This window comes from Oryctolagus cuniculus, chromosome 5 (assembly GCF_964237555.1).
Source record: "Oryctolagus cuniculus chromosome 5, mOryCun1.1, whole genome shotgun sequence".
Lineage (NCBI taxonomy): Eukaryota > Metazoa > Chordata > Mammalia > Lagomorpha > Leporidae > Oryctolagus > Oryctolagus cuniculus.
The window spans coordinates 58,215,917-58,237,260 of record NC_091436.1 but is presented as its reverse complement, the minus strand read 5'-3'; the positions used below and the strand labels follow the sequence as shown (position 1 = coordinate 58,237,260).

Below are 21,344 nucleotides of genomic sequence, written 5' to 3'. Positions count from 1 at the left end.
CTGAATTTCTAAGGCAGTAAAGCTACAGTAAAAAAAGATGTTTTAAAGAATGAATCAGGTAGTTTAGCTTTTTAAACACAAGTTACAGAATACCACTGAAGCAGGATAGTGGTCCTCCATTATCATCAAGTGTACAACTGCACATATAAAGATAACTCTGCCCCAGATTGCTGATGGTGTTACTAAATCATGGTAGCTTCGCTTTCAGGTTAGGATGTTCCTGGAGCTCTCAGGGGAATTATAGCTTCATTCCACACAGCCAAGTGCATATTACTATCTGTTGGAAGGAGGTGCAGGGGTTATAAACATCTCATACAGTATGCACTCTATTAGATAAGGATATTAAACCCTCAGATCAATAAGACGTCACGAAGTTATTATAGTCATTGGCAGTTAAAATAGCCCAAACACTCACTTGTGTCCACAAAGGGAGGAAAAGTGTCTTAATGTCTTTGGTTATCAGATGTAGCTGCATTCTAAATCTTTCTATTTGAGCTTCTTCCTCTCTGTCACTAGGAAGCAACACTTACATTTGCATACTCTGCCTGGTGCCTGCAACATGAGTGCTTGAAGTGGTGATGTCAAATGGGCCTGATTTATGTCACTTTAACAGAGCCTAGTAATTTTAGATATTGTAATGGGGTTTTCATTCTTCTAACTACATAATGCATGCAAACATTATCCTGATGCCTTTTAAGAAGTTGTCAAACTGCATGGGGAGAACCAAATGTATTGTGTGTTTGCCTTTTACACACTACAGCAGGGAGAAGAGTGGCTCAGAGCGATTTCAGCTGTGTATAATTATTAGTCACTCCACAGCTGAATAGCTATTGTAATGCCTGCAGTGTGTGGTGTCTGGAAAGGAATATGGATAAATGCATAATACAGTGTTGGTGACTAGTATATTAAGCATATATTCACATGCACGGCATGATATCATCACCAACACCCACCATCCCACACACGAGGATACTGCCATGGCAACTCTCATGTATTGGGATTACCCTGTTCCCAGGAAGTCTGTTGAATTGTGAGGGAGGAAGCCCAACTCTCTGTGGCCCTTTCCCCCCCTTAGCCTCATTCTCAGGATAGTAAGTATTTTATAAGACCCCTACACCCAAAAAGTATACAGTCATACAGAAGTTTCATATGTTAGAAAAAACAGTCATAAAATAGATCAAACAAATAAACTACTAAATTGAAAAGCATCAGGAACCAACAGTACAAAAAAGGACAGGCGAGAAGATGATCAAATTGTGTAGTTTTACCAAGAAAATATGTAGAAAAAAGTGGAATTTGAGATAAGCTATAACGAATATGAGGGGTTTTCAAAAAGTACATGGAAAATATGTAGTTTGAAAGATTATTCATGGATTTCAAAAAAATTACACCAAAACAAACATATTTTATTCTACTTTTATTTATTTATCTGAAAGGCAGAGTGACAGAGAGGCAGTAAGAGGAGAGAGAGAGAAAGAGAGAGAGAGTCTCCATCCATTGATTCACTCCCCAAATTGCTAAAGTGGCCAGCCCAAAGCCAAGAGCCCAGAACTGTATCAAGGCCTACCCAGTAGGTTGCAGGGGAACTTGAGCCATCATTTGCTGCTTTCCCAATCATATTACCAGGGAACTGGGGCATTCAGATTTGGGATGCTGGCACCACAAGCAGTGGCTTAACACACTGTACACGACACTGGATCCTTCATTCCCTTTTTCTACAAACTCTCTGAAGTACCTTCAACTTGGATAATTCAACCAGAAACAGCACTAGGGGAGACCCAAAGGCCATATCTCATGGCAGAGAGAAAAGGATTAAGACAACGGTTAATTAATGAGGGAATCTGGGTTCTAGTCCCAGTTACTTCTCTTCTAGTCCAGCTCTCTGATGTGGCCCGGGAAGGCAGTGGAGGATGGCCCAAGTGCTTGGGCCCCTGCACCTGCATGGGAGACTGGGAAGAAGCAGCTGGCTCCTGGCTTCAGATCGGCGCAGTGCTGGCCATAGTGGCTATTTGGGGGGTGAACCAGCGGAAGGAAGACCTTTCTCTCTGTCTCTCTCTCTCTCTTACTGTCTATAACTCTACCTATCAAAAAAGTGGAACATTCATTTAAAAAAATTAATGAGGGAATGGCAGATTGTTGAGTGCCATCTTACTTAGATGAGGAGAAAATCAGACAGCCAGCTTCAGGTCTAACCGTTGCTATCTAACCACATTAACTCTTTCCAGAGCCAGCTTCATGGATGTACTTAAAAGGTTCACAAGCCTCCAACCTCAGAAACACTGTAATTTGATTTAAAATCTCCACTATCACTTTCTTGAAATATTTTGCTGGTTTTTTGAACAGGAAGTTTTACAAATTATGTAATCCATACTACCTATCATTGCTGTTCTTCATACACTTTGATTAGATATAAAATGTCTGTTCCTGTATACCTCAAAGCTGATAGATTCATTGATCTTCTGAGTGTGTGTGTGTGTGTGTGTGTGTATAGGAGGTGGAGGAAGTGGAGGATGGTGGTTGTGGGGCTTCTGGCGCAGGGGAATCACTGGTCTTACCCTGCATCCTGACTGCACCCTTTCTCTCTGTCTCTGTGACTACAGGGGAACATTTGATTTCATTCATCTTCCTCTAACAGCTTTCTGTAACAGCCTTTTGATATTCATATCTTCTTTGGATGCTGCTGGAAAAGATCAGTTATCAACACATGGGTCAGACTACTTCTCAATCCTCTTCCTTCCCTTCTTTCCTTCGTTCCTACCTTTGGATCTGGGGAAATGTTCCTAATTTCTCTAAGTCTTTGTTTTCTAGTCCATAAAACTAGTACAACCATATCCAGCATAGAATTTTATAAGGATTCAAAAGAGGATATTATGCTTAAACATATCTAATTGAACAATGAAACAATAAATCTGCTCTTTCATTATTGTTCCCAATTTCCTGCTTCCCATTTTTCTTCCCTCCCTCCCTAATTCCCTCTTTCTCTTCCTCTTGTTCCTCCTGTATGTTCAGGCAAGTACATTTTGATTATCACATTTCCTCAAAAACAGTTTTATGGTGATAAGGATAAACTATAGGTAATAATGAGTAAAGTCAGACATCTGAGAATTTAAATTGGAAATGTGATTTTCATTTTAATTTTTTCAGTGCAAGAGGAAAGTAAGGGCAAGGATCACACCCAACTTCATCAAACAACAGGACCTGTAAGAACACGGTTCAGTCTAAGCTCTTTAAGACACAGTGCCTCACCATTAGAAGAAATAAGAAGTTGCAAGATGCTCAAGAACAGAAGATCCTGGGACTCTGAAGAGGGCAGAAAACTTCACTAGAAATGTCAAAAGGACTTTATCCAAGCAGATCCAAATGTACATGTGCAGATTTTCTGATACTTGCCCAGAAGCATTAATAATTCATCATTTTTTTTTATTATCTCACTGTATGCATAGGATTGAGAAAGGGTTGCCTTCTTCAATAGATAAGATGACTCAGAGGTTAACAGCACTGTATTGGTTTTTGTTCTTCCCCCATCTCATCTCTTGGATGGAGAGCCTCTGCTTGCCTTCACTATTTCCCAAGATCAAATTTGCTCCCCCAGGCACTCTTTTCTCTGTCTTGATTTCCTAAAGCATAGCCCCTTGTTTGCTTCCAAACTGACAAACAAGAGCTCCCACACCTCTTTTTAAAATTCTCAATCCCTAGGGACAGGCATTGTGGTACAGTGAGTTAAACTTCTATTGGAATGCTGGCATCCCATATTACAATACTGGCTTTAAGTTCTGGCTTCTCTCCTTCCAATCTAACTTCCTGCAAATGTGCACCAAGAGAGGCACAAATAATTGGATTCCTGCCACTCACATGGGAGACCTGTGTGGAATTTCTGGCTCCTGACTTCAGCCTGGCTCATTCCCAATTGATGTGGGCATTTGGGGAGTGAATCAGCATATGGAAGATCTCTCTCTCTCTGTCACTCTTTCTTCTTTGCCTTTCAAATAAAGAAAAGTAAATACATTTTAATAAATTTATAGTCCCTAAATTATTTGATCACTTCTGACCCTAAAGCAGGGATTATGTAATATGGTTCTGAATCTGAAATTTTCTTTTATTTTTAAGATTTATTTTATTTCTTTGAAAGACACAGTTACAGAGAGAGGTAGAGACAAAAATAGAGAAGGGTCTTCCATCCTCTGGTTCATTCCCCAAATGGATACAATGGCTGTAGCTGGGTTGATCTGAAACCAGGATCCAGGAGCTTCTTCCAGGTCTCCTACGTGTGTGCAGGGGCCCAAGGGCTTGGGTTGTCCCCTGCTGCTTTCCCAGGCACATTTAGCAGGGATCTAGATCAGGGTGGAAGAGCCAGGACTTGAACCAGCACCCATATGGATCCGCCAGCCCTGGGAATCTTCTTTGGGACAATAGAAGTACTCAAGACTGATGAGGATAAACTTTATTCAATTTCACATAACAGTAGGGCAGGATAATGACTGGAGAGCAAAGATGTTCCATTTCTATAGTGGAACTGAGCAAATTTTTACTTTTTAAGTGGATTTTTACCTTTCTCAATCATTGATTGTAGGTCAAAAAGGAAACTAATTAAAGCAAGTAGCTCCACATCTTCCTTGGATGAGGGTGAGTGATTTGGGAAGGGCACATTGAAAAGCTGGTGAAGCAGTCTAAGAATTACTACCTTGGTAAAGTGAAGACTTTTTTGAATTGGCTTAATTTATTTCACCATGGTTTATAGAGACTGAGGTAATACTAACACATCTACCATCCATCCAACTCAGTTTCATTCATCCAAAGCAACATATAAGCAGTTCCTTTGGCCTAGACTTTTCATTACTCACTGCATCATAGCAAACATAGCGACTTAACTGCAGCTCATCTTCTTAATGAATAGGGATCACATCAACATAGCCTATATTCCACATCCAACCCTAAAAGCTAACAAACATGACAGCAAACTGTGAGCATGACAAGACTTATGAGGTATTGCATATTATACCTTGATCTAGAGATGTAGCCTACACTGTGAGTTCAATGAGAAATCATCCAGTGTGGTGGCTTCCTTCTGAAGGATGGAGTTCAAGGTCATTCATGAATGCAGAGCAATAGAATATTGACAGTGAAAATCCAAGCACAGCTTGCCATTGTGTTAGAGATAATTAAAACTCTGCTGTTTGAAGTTTTTATCAAAATACATCCCCAGTAAATTTCATTTCATTTTTCCTTGCTCCCAGGGAAAATATTACTTCACATATAGGGCAAATGATGGAGAGATAATGCAAATACACTAAGCTACTTCTCAAGCTTCAAATATGTGTTTTTAAGATTTTCAAAAGGAGAACTAAGGGCCTCCTTACTGTATGGGGTGTAATAGGAGAAAAAACAAAGTTCCTATACTTTTAAAATAATTTGTTATACTGGGTGAACTATTGCCCTGCTTGAATCAAATTGACTTTGACAGCAAATGCCATATTTGGCTTAGAAAAACTCTTGAAGTTCTACCTGTTTCTTTCACTGTTTCCTTAGTAGGTAAATTCTGATTGACTTAGACATTTAGTCCACCCATTAGTGCTGGTGGTATTGAGTTACAGCCTTGGGCTTACTTTTAGAAGGTTCCTTACCTTCTAAACTCTCTTTGCCTCAGAGTTTTTACTTCATTAACTTTTGTCAGTAAGCCTATTTTCGAAGATATCATTCCATAGCCTGTAAGAAAATCTCGCCCTTGCTTATCTTTTCATTCACTGTTACATGAAATGCAAATTATTAGACTTTAATGCCATTGCCATCAAATAAAATACCCAATCCTATCTGATAGAGCAGATTTATTGTTAGATGGTAAATGACAGGAGCAATACAACAGTCAGGTAAATTGCCCCAATGATCCCCCATCAGAGACACCAATCTGAACAGTCACACAGTGACCCTCAGAAGAGCCAGGGAAACAAGATGAAAGAGCACTGTATCTGATAAAACAAGAAGAAAAGACATTGAAGAAAAAAGGTAGGAAGGTGCCAGGGCACTGCATAGAAACCTGGTACTGGCACTGTGGGGACGTGTCCAGCCATCAGACATTGGGCTGATTCTCCTACAACCTCAAACATGCTCCTGCCAATATGAGTACCCGAGAGACCTCTCTAGGACCCTGGGCCAATATTTCCATAAACTGAGGAACAATGGACTGAGGGCCAACATTTCTGAGACACTGGACACTTCCCTATGGACTGATACTAAGACCCACATACTCCTGCTGACTCTTAAAGGAATGCCACATGCTCCCACTACTATTGCCATCTATTGATCTAGACAAAGATATCTGGAGAGTGTACTATACAATCCAACCAAAAATAAAGTAAAAAAAATAGTCTATCAGAGCGCTACCTGAAGGCACACCAACTTCAGGGAAAGCCTCTTAAAAGTGATAGAAAAAAGCTAATCTGGCAGATGAGCAATTATCAATGTAGGAATACAAAAAATACAAAAACTGATGATATACAATTTGCAACTTTTAGCTCCAAGGGAAAGGATATAGACAAAATGCCTGCTACAAAGTTTAAAATAATGGTAATTGTTAGGAAACTGGCGCAGTTTTACCCAGGTGGCCGCATGGCCCAGCTACCTGAGCCAGGCTCCACCCCCATCCTAATGGGATTTGCTGCTCCTGCTTCCCTGCCCGCCCTCAAGCAAAGTTTTAAAAGGGCCTGTTCCTGAACATGTGCTCTCTTGGTTCTTCTCTCTTGTCTTCTCTCTGCTCTCTTGGCTCCTCTCCTCCTCTCGTCTTTCTTCTCTCCCCTTTGTCTCTCTCTCTCTTATAGTCTCCTTCTCTCTTTCCCTTCACCGCCCCTTCACTCTGGTCTGTTGGGTGTTCCCCAGTAAACCCTTTCCCTTACTCCAGTGTTCGGTGTGTTTTGCGACAGCTAACTTTAATATTTAACAGTAATAAGGATGCTAAAAGAGATTAAAAGAGATACAAAAGAATACAGAGAGTTGAATGAAATAAGAGAAATAATACATGATGCAAATGAGAAAATTATCACCAAGATCTTGAAAAGTTACCAAACTAAACCTTGGAAATAAAATCTCAGAAAATAAAATAAAAATATAGTTGAAAACTTCATTGAGATACTAGATTGAGCAAAAGAAAGAATATCTGAACTTGAAGTTAAATCTTTCAAAATATTTCTGTTGAGAAACAAAGGATAACAAAGAATAAAAACATTATTTGAATACTTTTGTACACCATTAAATGAGCATATATGTGAATTGTGGGTATTCTTAGGTTGAAGAGAGTAGTAGGGGATTAGACAATTTATTCATTGATCTAATATCTGTACACATCTCCAATCTGGAGAAAGATTAATGACACCCAAGTACAGGAGATCCATTGGATCCCAATTAGACATGAACAGGAAATATCCTTTCTGTGACACATTATAGGCAAACTCTCAAATACACACCCCAAAGAAAGAATTCTAAAATTTGAAAAAAATACAAGAGCAAATTTGTTTCAAATAACCCCAGGATGCCCTGTTCATCTGGGGTTTTTTATTCTGGCTTTTTATGACCAGATATGGTTTCTTCTGGTGGCAGACCCTGGCATTGTCCATGTGATGCTGCTTTTTTGCAGGCATGCAGAATGAAAAAGTAATGAAGTCACAGTTGTTGTCACCAATGTTTCAAAGAAAACTTAGAAGGCCCAACACAGTCACACTGTGAGCTTGGAGCTTTTGCATGGAGTAATGAGTGGTGAAGCTGTGAGATCGGAGCTGCAGAGGAGACCATGGAACAATAAATTTGCCAGCAATGTGAGACATCCATCATGGAAAGCTGCAATTAGTGTGGTAGGCAGGCCTGGAAAAGCCACTGACAGCAGTCTGCAGCCTCAGAGAGCAGCTCTATGGACACAGACCAACAGAGCAATGGAGGCATGAAAGCTTCCACCATCTAAGGGTGTTTTGGATAAGCAGCGGGCCCAGAGAAGGATCAGTTCCAGGGACAAAGTTACTGTAAAGAGACTTCACTAGGGCAATGCCATCCATAAATATGCAGCTGGAGCTCACCACAGCAATGCCTAATGTAACTGCAGAGATGAGACTCCCACTTGTGAGAACTGAAGCCTGGGCTGCCCAAGCCCTCAGGAGCTCCATCCTACTACAGTGTATCCAGGATGCCACACAAGAAACTTGAGGACTTAAAGTTTGTCCTGCTGGTTTTCAGTCCTGTTTTGGCAATTAATTCTTCCTATTTCCTTGTCTTCCCTATTTGGAATGGAAATGCATATGCTGTACCTGCCTTGTTATTGCATCTCAGAAGTATATAACTGATTTTTAATTATATAGAAGTTCACAGCTAGAAGAGCTCGCTTTGAGTCAGATGAGTCTTTGAACTATCAGTTTTGAATTGATGCTGCACTGAGTTGAGACTTTAGTGCTTCTGGAGTTGGAATGATTGTATGTTTTATCTGAGAAGGATAAAGGTTTTGGGGAACCATGCCTGGAATATGATGGATTGAAGAGGAATACCCCCCCCCAAATTCATGCAGATGTGTAAACCCTGAAGTCTAGCAGTAAGAGTTGATGGATTAAGGGTGGAGACTTGATCTCATTATGGTGTTTAATAGGTGGGTCTTGTGGGAAGTTTTTAGGGACATGCCCTTATAAAACAGTTCTCACAAGAGGATTGATTATTTAAGCTGAGTTCAGCGTAACTTTTCTATTGGCTACCTAGCTCCTCATAGGGTTGTTCCTCCACACCCACTCCACCTTTGTCAGTCCCCACTGGAAACAAGTTAATGCTAAAGGGGCTGCCCAATTCTGAATGGTAAGGAGAAATAAACCCTTTCCTTTCCCCAGGTCCCATCTCATGTATTATAGTTAAAGATAATGAAAAGTTGAAACAAAGAGGAAGTTTTCTGTTGATGGAGGTATCATAAAGATGAAATTCTCATTTTGATCGATTGTGAACAGAAATTGATCACTTGGACTAGTGAGATGGCATTGGTACATGCCACCTTGATGGGATTGAATTGGAGTCCTCTGGTATGTTTCTAACTCTACCATTTGGGGCAAGTCAGCTTGAGCATGTCCCAAATTGTACATCTCTTCCCTCTTTATTCCCACTATTATATTTAACATGAATCACTTTTCAGTTAAGTTTCAACACTTAAGAATAACTGTACATTAATTACAGAATTCAACCAATTGTATTAAATAGAGCAACCAAAAAAAAATACTAAAAGAGACAAAGTATTAAGTTGTTCTCACTAGTCCAAGTGATCAATTTATGTTTACAATTGATCATAATGATAGGACTAAGAGTCAAAGGGGTCACATAAACAAGACTAGTGTCTGCAAATACTAACTGATAGAATAAAAAAAAGGGAGAGAATGGATCCAAATGGCAGATGTCCTAAACAGCACTCTGACCTCAGAATCATCCCTTAAGGCATGCGGATCTGGCTGAAAAGCCCATGAGAGTATTTCAGGCATGGAAAGCCAAGACACTCTGGCAAAAAAAAAAAAAAAAAAAAAAAACACACAACACCACTAAATGAAAGATCTCCACAAGTGAGATCCCAGTGGAAAGAATGGGTCATCAAAGAAAGAGGTACCTTTCTCTGAAGGGAGGAGAGAACTTCCACTTTGACTATGACCTTGTCAAAATATGATCAGAGTCGGTGAACTCAAAAGGCTTCCATAGCCTTGGCAGCTCACGACAAGAGTCTAGGGTGATTACTGAGGCCATAAACAAGAGTGTCAATTTGTTAAGTCAACAACAGGAGTCACTGTGCACTTACTCCTCATGTAGGATCCCTGTCCTTAATGTGCTGTACATTGTGATTTAATGCTATAACTAGTACTCAAACAGTATTTTTCACTTTATGTTTCTGTGTGGGTGCAAACTGTTGAAATTTTTACTTAATATATACTAAACTGATCTTCCATATATAAAGAGAATTGAAAATGAATCTTGATGTGAATGGAAGAGGAGAGGGAGCGGGAGATGGGAGGGTTGAGGGTGGGAGGGAAGTTATGGGGGGGAAGCCATTGTAATCCATATGCTGTACTTTGCAAATTTATATTCATTAAATGAAAGTTAAAAAAATAAAAAATATGAAATCCAAAGCCTATGCATATGTCAAGACCTCTTTATCTCATAAGCAAGAGAAACTGGCTTAAATTGTCTAAATAAAGTCATTGTCGATATTTTTGTTTTAACCTATATTAGTGGAAAATTTATTCAATTAATCTACACTAAATATCCAGCAAATTATAAAAGATGAATCTAGGCCATCTTCCAGGCCATAGCAGAGAGCTGGCCTGGAAGAGGAGCAGCTGGGTCTTGAACAGGCACCCATATGGGATGTCGACACTGCAGGTGGTGGCTTTACTGGCTTTGTCATAGCACTGACCCCAAAGTGACTTTTAAATAGATCTTGAGAGTGTATCTAAGCAAATCAGTCATATTATTTTTGATCAAATCAAAATGGTCACTATATTAATATTTTGTCTTCATATGAGAAATTAGTAATATATTTGCACACATAGTTATTTGTTTTCATGCAATCTCCTAGGACAGTACGTTGAAGTATTCCCGGTGAAGTTGCACATCTCTCCTATTTGGCTATGGCCAGCATCTAAAGTAGGAACGCTAGTGTTTCTCTTCAATTTGTCCCTGAGCAGAGCTTTGTAAGCTCCTGTGCTTAAGTGCCCATCCTTTTCAGGAAATCCCTGCTGGTACCTCCTGTGGAGGAATCCCATGTCTTGCTTCCCAAAGCAGACCACATCTGGATTGTCTCCTTGGTAGCTCTGGCGCCTGGGAGGCCGGTGACTTGACCCCTGAAGAACTGCAGCCTTTGAAGGTCGCTCAGACACCTGGGCTGTGGTGGGGGCCCAGCAGGCCTGAGGACACTGCCGTCAGTCGCTTTTCACTAACATGAACCCAGCTACATTGCTACCTACAGTTGTCAATTAATGACGATCTACACACGTATCTTTGTGATAATGTATAATGAGGCATAATCTTGCAACTCTGCACTTTCTATAAGCCTCTGAATTTTAAAAGTAAAAGAGAATTCCATTAGTTCATCATCATTCCTTTTTTTAGCAATTTATTTGTTTATTTGAAAGACAAGGAGTTACAGAGAGTCTTAGGCAGAGAGAAAAAGTGAGAGGTCTTCCATCTGCTGGTTTACTCCCCAAATTGCTGCAATGGCTTGAGCTGCACTGATCCAAAGCCAGGAGCCAGGAGCTTCCTCCAGGTTGCCCACACGGGTGCAGGGACAAAAGGACTTAGGTCATCTTCCACTACTTTCCCAGGCCACATCACAGAGCTGGATCAGAAGTAGAGCAGCTGGGACTCGAACTGGAGCTCATATGGGATGCCGGCAGTGCAGGCGGCGGATTTACCCACTATGCCACAGCGCCAGGCCCTCTCATCATTCTTGCTTGACTTTCTTAAAATTTTTTTTAAAATACTAACTTATTTATTTTAAAGGCAGAAGCAGAGGCAGAGAGAGAGAGAGAGAGAGAGAGAGAGAGAGGTCTTCCATGTGCTAATTTATTCCTCAAATAGCCACAATGGCCGGAGCTTGGCCGATCCCAAGCTTGGGGCCAGGAGCTTTTTCTAGGTCTCCAATATGGGTGCAGGGGACCAAGGACTTGGGCCATCATCTACTGCTTTCCCAGGCCATAGCAGAGAGTTGGATCACAAGTGGAATGGCCAGGACTCGAACCTCGGCCAATATGGGATGCCGGCACTATAGATGTCAGCTTTACTCACTATGCCATGCCGCCGGCCCCTTGACTTAACTTTCATAGAGGATATTAATGTGAAAAGGACTGCCTATGCAAGCGCATAATGTGTAAAAGTGTAAGTACAGAGTCACATATACTACCCAAAACGCTTTCTGCAAAGAGGTACTAAGCTGTCTGTCCACCCATCTACATTTAAATATACAAAATAATAGGAAGGTATTACTCCTCAACAGAAATAAACATAAGTGGCTCTTTTTTTCTCTAGAAGCTTTGAACACTCCCTGGAACACTGTAGATACTTAATAGGCATTTATCATGTTCTTATTTTTATGAAATATTTAAAAACAAACAACATAAATTACAATATGTCCATTTGTGTGTGTGTGTCTATGTGTGGCTGTATATATAGAAGAGTTCTTCAAAAAGTTCATTGAAAATGGATTTAAATATGTTTATTTTGGTGCAAAAAAATTTGAAATCCATCCATACAAAGGATATTCAAAAATGTGTAGTACACATGGATATAAAAAATTTTATACCAAAATAAAGTTTTTAAAATTATATTTTCCATATATTTTATATGTACCTATGTATTCAAATAGCATGACTGGGTCAAATATTTATTAACTGCATGTGCAGTGTCAAGCAGCTGTGTTACTTGCAAAAGCTTTATTTTGTAGAGTGTTTTTTTTCTAATTATATTTTTGTCATTTACTTTGGTTTTGCTTTTTGTAATTCAGCATTTAGACTATGGCTATTTCCTCAAACTTGTAGAGGAAACCTGAAAGTATGAAGCCTTGTGTTGTAAGACAATTGAAAAATAACTGTTAGATTACTCTGTCCTCGTAAGCCGAATTGCTAGATCTAAATGTGGATTCCTGAACAAAGCTGAGCCTATCAGCTGTGTGTGTGTGTTTAGCCTAGGATCTAAGGGCAAAAGGTATACCTCTTACATCCGGCGCAGGAGCTGAGGAGCAGAGGAAGTCAATCACAGTATTAAAGAAAAAAGAAAGAGATCTGATAGTAAATAGTCTGACTCCTTTCCAGGCTCTGTTCCTGACATCTAGAGTCCTTCTCATCCAACTTCAAATAATATCTGATGTGTTTTGCTGATGAAAGATTTTTATTATCTGTAAGGAAAGAGTTATAAGTTTATCAGCACACACAATCAAACATCTTCAAAAAGGATTTGAAGTAGTCATATCACAAATAAAATAAAACATACAATTATCTTCAATATTAAAATGCCCCAAGTAATATGAATACAACAATGAATGAAATCATTTCTCCAGAATTAAATGAATTAATAAAATTCTCAAAAATCATTTCAGACCTTACTGAAGTGAAAGCAAAGAGAGAAACAGTTTGTAAAGTCCCTATTTCTCTGAAGGAAGCCCTGAAACTCAGCACAGAAAGACAAAGCTGTAAACTTCAAAGGGAATTGTGTAGTCATTTTTATAAACACAAGTAATTTTATTTATTATATTTTCATAGTATATAAAATCATATATTGTATATATGTGTGTGAGAGTGCTTCAAAATTTTCTTGGAAAATGGAGTTAAAAGGTATGTTCCTTTTGCTGCAAAAAGTTCTGAAATTCATGTGTATTTTTTCATAATACACATTTTCTGTGGGCTTTTTTGAAGACACCTCATACATACACCCAAATGCATTTCTTAACTAAATCCTGTATCATACAGTTAAGATGTATTTTACAAGAAAAAGAGAAATATCAGACAAGCTGAAAGTATGGTCTATTACTTACATGTAAGATCTGCCTAAAGAACTTTGAGGAGAGACAGTTGGCTCTGCCTAAAAGCTAGAACAGGATTACAATTCAACTCTAGTAAATGATCAGTCTTCTTGCCTTTGCTTACGTTATCTCTCCTGATTTTATTTCTTTTGTTGCTTGCTTTCATCATCTACATACTTCAAATTATAATTTACCTTGTCATGCTTTCTATGTTTATAGAACTGACATGTTTTCTTTGGAATCAGGTGGATTATACACATATATGCATAAACATGAACATATGCAGTTAGACTAACAGGCAAAGGAAAACAGAATTGATTCTCACTAAGCTTTGCTGATTTAAACTATGTTCCCCGTTTCTTCTGTAAAACTTCTGCTGTTGTCCAGGGCACATGAAAATTCCTGCTGGAAGGTAATTTTGCACTGTGGAGAATATAGGATTCTCAAAGGAAAGTAGGCAAACATGTGAATAGGAAGTTTACATAAGAGTAATTTGTTAAACACCAATAAGTGAAGTCATGTTGATATGCCTTGGTGAAAATTCTATTTCTGTGGTTTTCTTACCAAACCTGAAACCCACATCTTATCATGTGAAAACATCAGTCAAGACTAAATTAAGGGCATTCTACAAAATAATCTGGCTAATGCTGTTCAAAAGTCTCAAAATCATGAAAAACAAACACTGAGCAGACAATGATAGACACTCACAGAAAGGTGTGGATTAATGGGACATAGTAGCTAAATGCAAAAAACGCAATGTAGCATTCTGGAGTTGTGTCTGTAACAGAAAAGGGGCCTTAAGAGAAAAATGTGAGATTAAAATAAAATCTGTAGTGTAGTTTATGATATTATGCTAATGTTGTTCTCTTAGTTTTACCAAATGTACCATGGCCATGTTAACATAAGTGGCAGCTAGATTAAGGTAGGTAGTACTGAAGTACTAACTTTGCAATTCATAGGTAAAATTAAAAATATTTTAAAATACAACATTTTAAAAATAAAAATAAAATATTTTATTACATACTTTGGCAAAATTAAAACTATGGAAATTGCAGTGTTAGGGAGGATTGTCAAATACAGATACCTTTGTACACTGTTGTTGGAATTACAGCTTTTTGCAGGTATTCTGAAAAGAAATAAAACATAGGCTATCAGTCAACAATTTCTTTTCTACATAGCAGCAAAGAAATTCCCATACTGAAAAGATTATATATTATACAATCATCTATATCAGCATTGTTTATAGTGGTGAGTGCTAATCACTTGAGAATTGAAAATATAAAGTGCATTGGAATTCCATCGGGAAGTACCATGCAGAGTGCAGCATTATAAGTAGCAGAAAAAACACATGCAAAGCAAAAACACTCGATAGTCAACATATAATGCACATACGATATTGTAGGAAAGATGCCAATGAGGTATAATTTATACATTCATTATGCTGCATACAAAATAACACACATTACAAGAACATCCAAATTTTATACAATTAAGTACTTGTTAGAATGGGTGCCACAACATTAAACACATTAGAATGGAGATGAACGCAGGATTAGGGAACAGCAGGTGTTCAATGCCAGTTAAGCAAGCAATAAAGTGATCTTGAGCAAACCAATGACAACAGGCCACAAAACAACTAGCATGATTTATTCAACTTGCTACACCAAAAATTTTCTTAAGTACTAAAAATCTAGGATATTATATTAAGATTACTTTCAACTGGCATTAGTTTTTGTTTTACTTGGTTTCTTTTGTTGTCATTTTAAAGAATCTGAAACTAGATATCAGATCATGTACTGTAGGTTCAGTATTTGCAGGAAAGATAATCTCAATCTTCATTTAAATGTCCAATATTTAAATAAGTCACCTTGACCTTATACCCAATATTTGACAAATAAGTAAGGATTTCAGTTAAAATATTTGTGTTTGGGGCCTGGTGTTGTGATATAGTGATTTAAGCTTCTGCCTGGAACATTGGCAGCCCCAATGGGCATCTGTTCTTGTCCCAGCTGCTCCACTTTTAACCCAGTACATGCCAATGTGCGAAAAAGGCAGCAGAAGATGGCCTAGATACTTGGACTCCTGCCACCCATGTGGGAGACTCAGAAGCTCCATGCTTTGGCCTGGCCCAGCCTGCCTGTAGTGACCAGTTGGGAAGTGAATCAGAAGAGGGGAGGGATCTCTGTCTGTCTCTCCTCTCTCTGTAACTCTGCCTTTAATATACATTTATGTTTTAGATTAGAAGTTCATGTTATGTGTTTTTTTTTAGTGAATCCCAATTTTGACATAAATTTCAATGAAATGAATAGGTTAACTTGTAAAATACATTTAGCCACCCATCTGAATGCTGGAAAAAATCTTCCCCAAATGAGTTTATTTCTGTCCTGATTAGTATTTAGTTTCCACCAACAGCACACACATGCATACAGACTTATAACAATTGATTAATGGTTTACATGTCTATTAAGAACAACCTAACAATATAAATAGTAAGTCATATCCTCATAATAGGGGAGGATACCTTGCTTTGTATTGGCTTTGATAAAAACAATGTAGCCACAAACAGAATCTAATCCAATAATGACTTTCTGAAATTTACATATTTCAGTGTAAATGCACATATCTTTTCACTTATAAATGTTAAAGATACTTTAAATGAGCAAATATTTCCAGGTTTATTTATGCAAAAAAATTTCAATTTGTATCTTAGCTTGTCTTCATGTGCTTATCTCAGGAAATATTCATTGTTTAACTCTAACATACATGCTAGTTAATTCATTCCTATGGCATTTTTGCTTTTCTTTGGATAGACATAAATTATAAATCATAAGTTCATTCAGATAAAATTCTATTGACATCTTGAAGTCAACATGAAAGGAATGCTAATTGAAGTTATTTAGATACTGCAAAGTTAACTACATTTTCTTTGCTTTAATGCATTTCACAGAGGATCCTAGTCTCTTTAATGTTAGACCTTATCTGTATTTATTATATGGCATAATTTTTAAAACCTGAGTTGCTTCTCTACAAGCATTTCATTTGCACAGGTTACCATTTCAGTAGTTCAACAGTAATTAATGGTTAACATAATTAACCTAAATGCTTGTGATTATAGGATATTCAACCTGTAATTACATTACCTAATTAGGAAATTATGATGCAGAATGAAATAATTATGAAAGGCGATGACTTTAAATAAAATCTATACTAAAGTATTCTTTGTTTACTTAGTAGAACATCTGATTAGCAAAATCACACAGTATTCTCCTCTTCCCAGTTATGTATTTTTGAACGAAAGCAAATAACGTGAATTCTGCACTGATGCTTCCCTTTCAAGACTAGGAAGGACCCACTTTTCCCAAGAAGCTGGAGAGGAATCAATAGCATTCTCAATTCTCTTTTTCACAAGAATTTAGCCCAGAGTATAAATGGGAAAGAACAACGCTCCTTGTCAGAAAGTTGGGTCACAATTTCACTAGAGTTGTTCTCACTTTTCTCCTGTGATTCCAGGAGTCAATATGTAACTAAGACTCCCAGAATCAAATACTACACCATATACCTAGGGTGAAGAGGAGAGAGAATAATTTGTTATTAACAATTTACTTGAGTTCCTTTAGGCATGTGTCTCTCGACTCCTGGCTGCTTCCATGCTTCAGGTGACATGAATACACCTGATCCCAGTCAAAGTCACCTAGCCCAGCCTTAGCTTCTCCACAGAAACCTATTCCTCTTGCACACAAGCCTATCAGTTCACATTCCTTTGACAATAACATCCATCCCATTGGCTTCTTTGAGAATCAAATAAGAAGGCATTTATGAAGTACTGCAAAAGGTTTTACAGTCTAAGGGATTTTTGTTATTTTCATTAGAGCCCACTGATGTCATATGATGATGTTAAATGCATTTTTCATGGTTGTATTTTCAATACATAAATTCCATCAAACAAAAGTAACATCACATTAAAATAAAAGGGAAAAACATGTTACTTCATTCGCAATGAATGTCAAAATGTTAACATACTTAAACATAAATGAACACTTAAAATTCACAACAAAGAGACTAAGGCTGTATGAAGATGACCTCACTCAACATTTACATGAAAAGAAAATTGTTATGATGCATTATTATTAAAATATTGATATCTAATATATAAACAATTTTAGGAAATGAGAAATTATCATCCAAATTCTGGGAAGACTTTCTCCAATTAGTGGAAAACTACTTAAATATAGATGTTGTATATGTTTAGCCCTGGAAATTGCAACACACAAAAACTAAGCATGCTCACTACATAGAAACTCTGTAGCTAATACACAGCTCACACAAAAAATTAACCTCCCCAATGATATGCACAAAACTCATCAATAGTAGGTATCACTGGGGAGTAGAATTAGAAAGAAAACAAACACTTATAAGGCGTAAGAATATTACATTCCATAAAATTCTATCTCTTTTGAGATCACTCTGTGGTAACTGATAATTATAAACACATGCACTACATACTTACAGAAGCACCCAGATGAAGCCCTTGGAATTCCTCCACCCAGAGCTTCTCTGAGCAATAATGTCCTGACAATCCAGGTCCTTTGATTTAGTCCAGCAGCAATAATGAGAGCAATAATTATGTCTAGTGAATATTCTCTTCAATGAAGTCTTTTAGATCACTTGTCAAAAAGTCCAGTATTTCTGATCTGCAAGGAGTTTCCACTACAACACACATTAAGGGAAGTGTCGCTTTGTGTTTTGAAGACCAAATGTTGTTTCTGCTGAAACTGGTGGCATAGCTACTTTGCAGTCATCACTGCCAAAGGGCTATTCCAGAGAGGGAGATGGGAATGAAGAACATTTGGATGAAAAAAATATTGCAACAGCTCATTCTCCAAAGATGAGAAGTGTCCCTTCTTGGAAATATCATCCCTATTACTTTCAATAAATATCTACAAATTAAAGGTACTCCACAGGAAGGTGTTCCAAATTATTTCGGAGATACTCAGGTTAGTCTTTGTCTGTAAATATGGGAATGTTGGGCTGTTTTATTCAACTTTGTATTTCCTGTGATCATTATGGATACTTTTTTAATCGTTTCAAGAAGAGGCTACTAGACAACAGTGCAGCAAATAATTAAGTGAAACAGTTGGAATGCCCCAAAAAGAAGTGAGAAGATGGAAATTAAGGTGATCATGTTGAAAGAAAGATATATGTGCAACTAACCTAAATGCATTTTCAATCTACCCGCTATTCTGAACCACTGACATTTTCCCAAAGAAAGGTTTGCTATGTTGAAATGTCCCTCCTTCTAGAATTTATTCTTTTCTGTACTCTCATAATTTACCACATATTTCCTTTTAAAAAAATATTTGATAGGCAGAGAAAGAGAGAAAAAGAGCACCCCCACTTTTTGGTTCACTTACAAATGCTTGTAAAAGCTGCAGCATGGAGCTCAATCTAGGTCTCCCATATGGGCAGCAGGAACACAGTTACTTCTTCCAAGGGATCTGCACTGGCTGGAACCTGGAGTTAGCAGCCACTGCTGGTTATCACATCCATTTTTTCCAATGGGTGGCGCATGAGAAACTTAACTGTTAAGCCATGCACTCACCTCTGTTGTATATTTCTCACTTTGCACTTTATTTTGAAAAGATGCACGTCTTCTTTACTGGATTAGGGTACTTGGAGGGAAGAGACCATATATTTCATTTTATTCCCAGAGGTCTATTCAAGAACATGGTATACAGCAAATGTCCAATAAAAATCTGTTAAAAATGAAAAATGTAACGTATATGAGTAAAATTGATATTTTAAGATTTGATTATTATTATTATAGCCCTTCTCCACACCCCTGGGGAACAGTGGTCTTTCTACTTATTGCTTGTTGGACTCTTTATTTAGTGGAGGATTAAGCATGTGACTATAAAGTAAATTGAAAGTATATCATTGCAAAAATTAAAAGGAAAATGAGAAAGGAAGGAGGAAAGGAAGAAGGGTGGGAAGTATCATTATGTTCTTAAAACTGTAACTATGAAATACAAGAAATCTGTTCCTTTTATATAAATAAATAAATAAATCTAAAAATGGGGGTATATATTTGTAAATAATAAATTAAGAATCCTTATATAGCTGCATAACATTCCGTACTCAATCTCATAAATTTACAACTAGAGTCATCCAAAAGTTATAAAAGCAATGAGGGTTTAAAGTATTGAATAAGATTTAAACTCTGTCTAAATGAAATGTAACCCTGCCTCTCAAAATAAATTTGCTGAATTTAGGAAAATAACAATTTCGTGACATTTCAAATAATCTAAGATTCTATGGCCATAAGAAAAAAAATCAATGATAATTTGATTATTCTAAATAAAACTACAAATAAAAGATTTCATAGGAAACACACACACATACACACACATCAGTTTCACTTTACCTTTTAGGGAAATTAATAAAAGATGTTGTTACTGTACTTATTATTTCCAGCACCTCCATTCTCAAGTAATTTACAGTGGCACAGAAAGTATTCTGGGACAGACAGGAACATAACTGTGGGCCAAGATGTAATGTATCACAGTTGTTACTGTCTGAAGGATGCAAAGCAGGCCCAAAGCATCTGAGGCTTGTGGAAATTATTAGTAGGAGATCAGATGTTTATCCAACAAGAGGCAAGTCCAGCTTGGAGAGTCATAGAAGCTATCACTAGATATTTTATAAAATAAGTCTTTTAAAAATTTAGTCCTTAGAAATTCTCTAAAATTCCAACATAATTGAGGGTAAACCACTGAAAAGTGAATTCTTTTTAAAAATCTGCTGATTTCTGGTATATTCACAATGCAAAATGTTAGAAATTGCAAAGTCTTAAAGTGAGTTTTAAACTCACACTGTACACCACAAGTATGCATAATCATAAAATATTTTAATGAAAAGGTATTGTGAAAGACAAACATTTATGAAAGAGTAAATTCATCAAGAAAATATAGAAATAAACATCTACTGAACAACAGATATATGAAACAAACACTGACAAAATTGAAAGAAAAACACCTCCAAAAATAGTTGGAGACTTTAATATACATCTTTCAAAATTTCTGTTACAGATATGACTCATCCTGAGGAGAGATCCAAGATGGCTGAATAGTGAGGCGCCTCACTGTCTTCAGCTGGAGGAAGATACAAGAAAAACACAGGAAGGACCATATTTCCAGGGAACTGACTGACAGAAGTTTTCAGTGAAGATGGGACAGAACAGAACAGAGACTCCATGGTACATTGAGGAAAGATGACAGACATGTCGCTGCAGCCAGCCATGCAGGAGTTACAAGGTGAGAAAAAGCTGCGTCATGCCCTGCCACGGTCAGCTCTCATCCAGGAGGAATTTCACATTCCCCCACTGACTTTAACTCCATCTTGGGGAGCTAAAGAGTGACTATTTTGTTCCAAAAAAAGATGCCACGTTTCCTCCCTTCCCTCCCTTATCCCCACAAATTGCCAGACTCAATAAGTTGTGAGGAGTCTGGAAGCTGATCTCTATTCTTCTGGTACCAGAAGCAATGGAAGCCAGAATCAGAGCAATTTGTGAGGCAGAAAGGAGACCCTGAGTCTTGCAACCATAGGAGTTTGGGGCATTAGCCCGGGAGCTATGGTCACGCACTCTGTGTGATTCAGGGGGCTTCACCTCAGCTTTTTGAACTCGCAGCAGCCCATAAAAAAGTAGAGACTCAACCTAAGTAAGTTCCCTCTTCACCCCCTAGCACAAAGTGCTATGGGCCCTGGGCACAAAACCCAGCAACACCTTTGCATGCCTTGTGAGAAATGGGGGCAGTTTCATCACATGGGTGGATAAAGAAAA

The 21,344-nt window shown here is 37.8% G+C and overlaps 1 long non-coding RNA gene across 1 annotated transcript; it reads right to left on the bottom strand.

Annotated features, from left to right (window-relative positions):
- Positions 1 to 11,090: 11,090 nt before the first annotated feature.
- Positions 11,091 to 18,326, bottom strand: LOC127492989 (uncharacterized). The gene is made up of 3 exons (XR_007922866.2): positions 18,015 to 18,326; positions 14,592 to 14,633; positions 11,091 to 12,883 (listed from the first exon to the last, which is right to left on the bottom strand). It is a non-coding gene; the product is annotated as an uncharacterized lncRNA (long non-coding RNA).
- Positions 18,327 to 21,344: the final 3,018 nt, after the last annotated feature.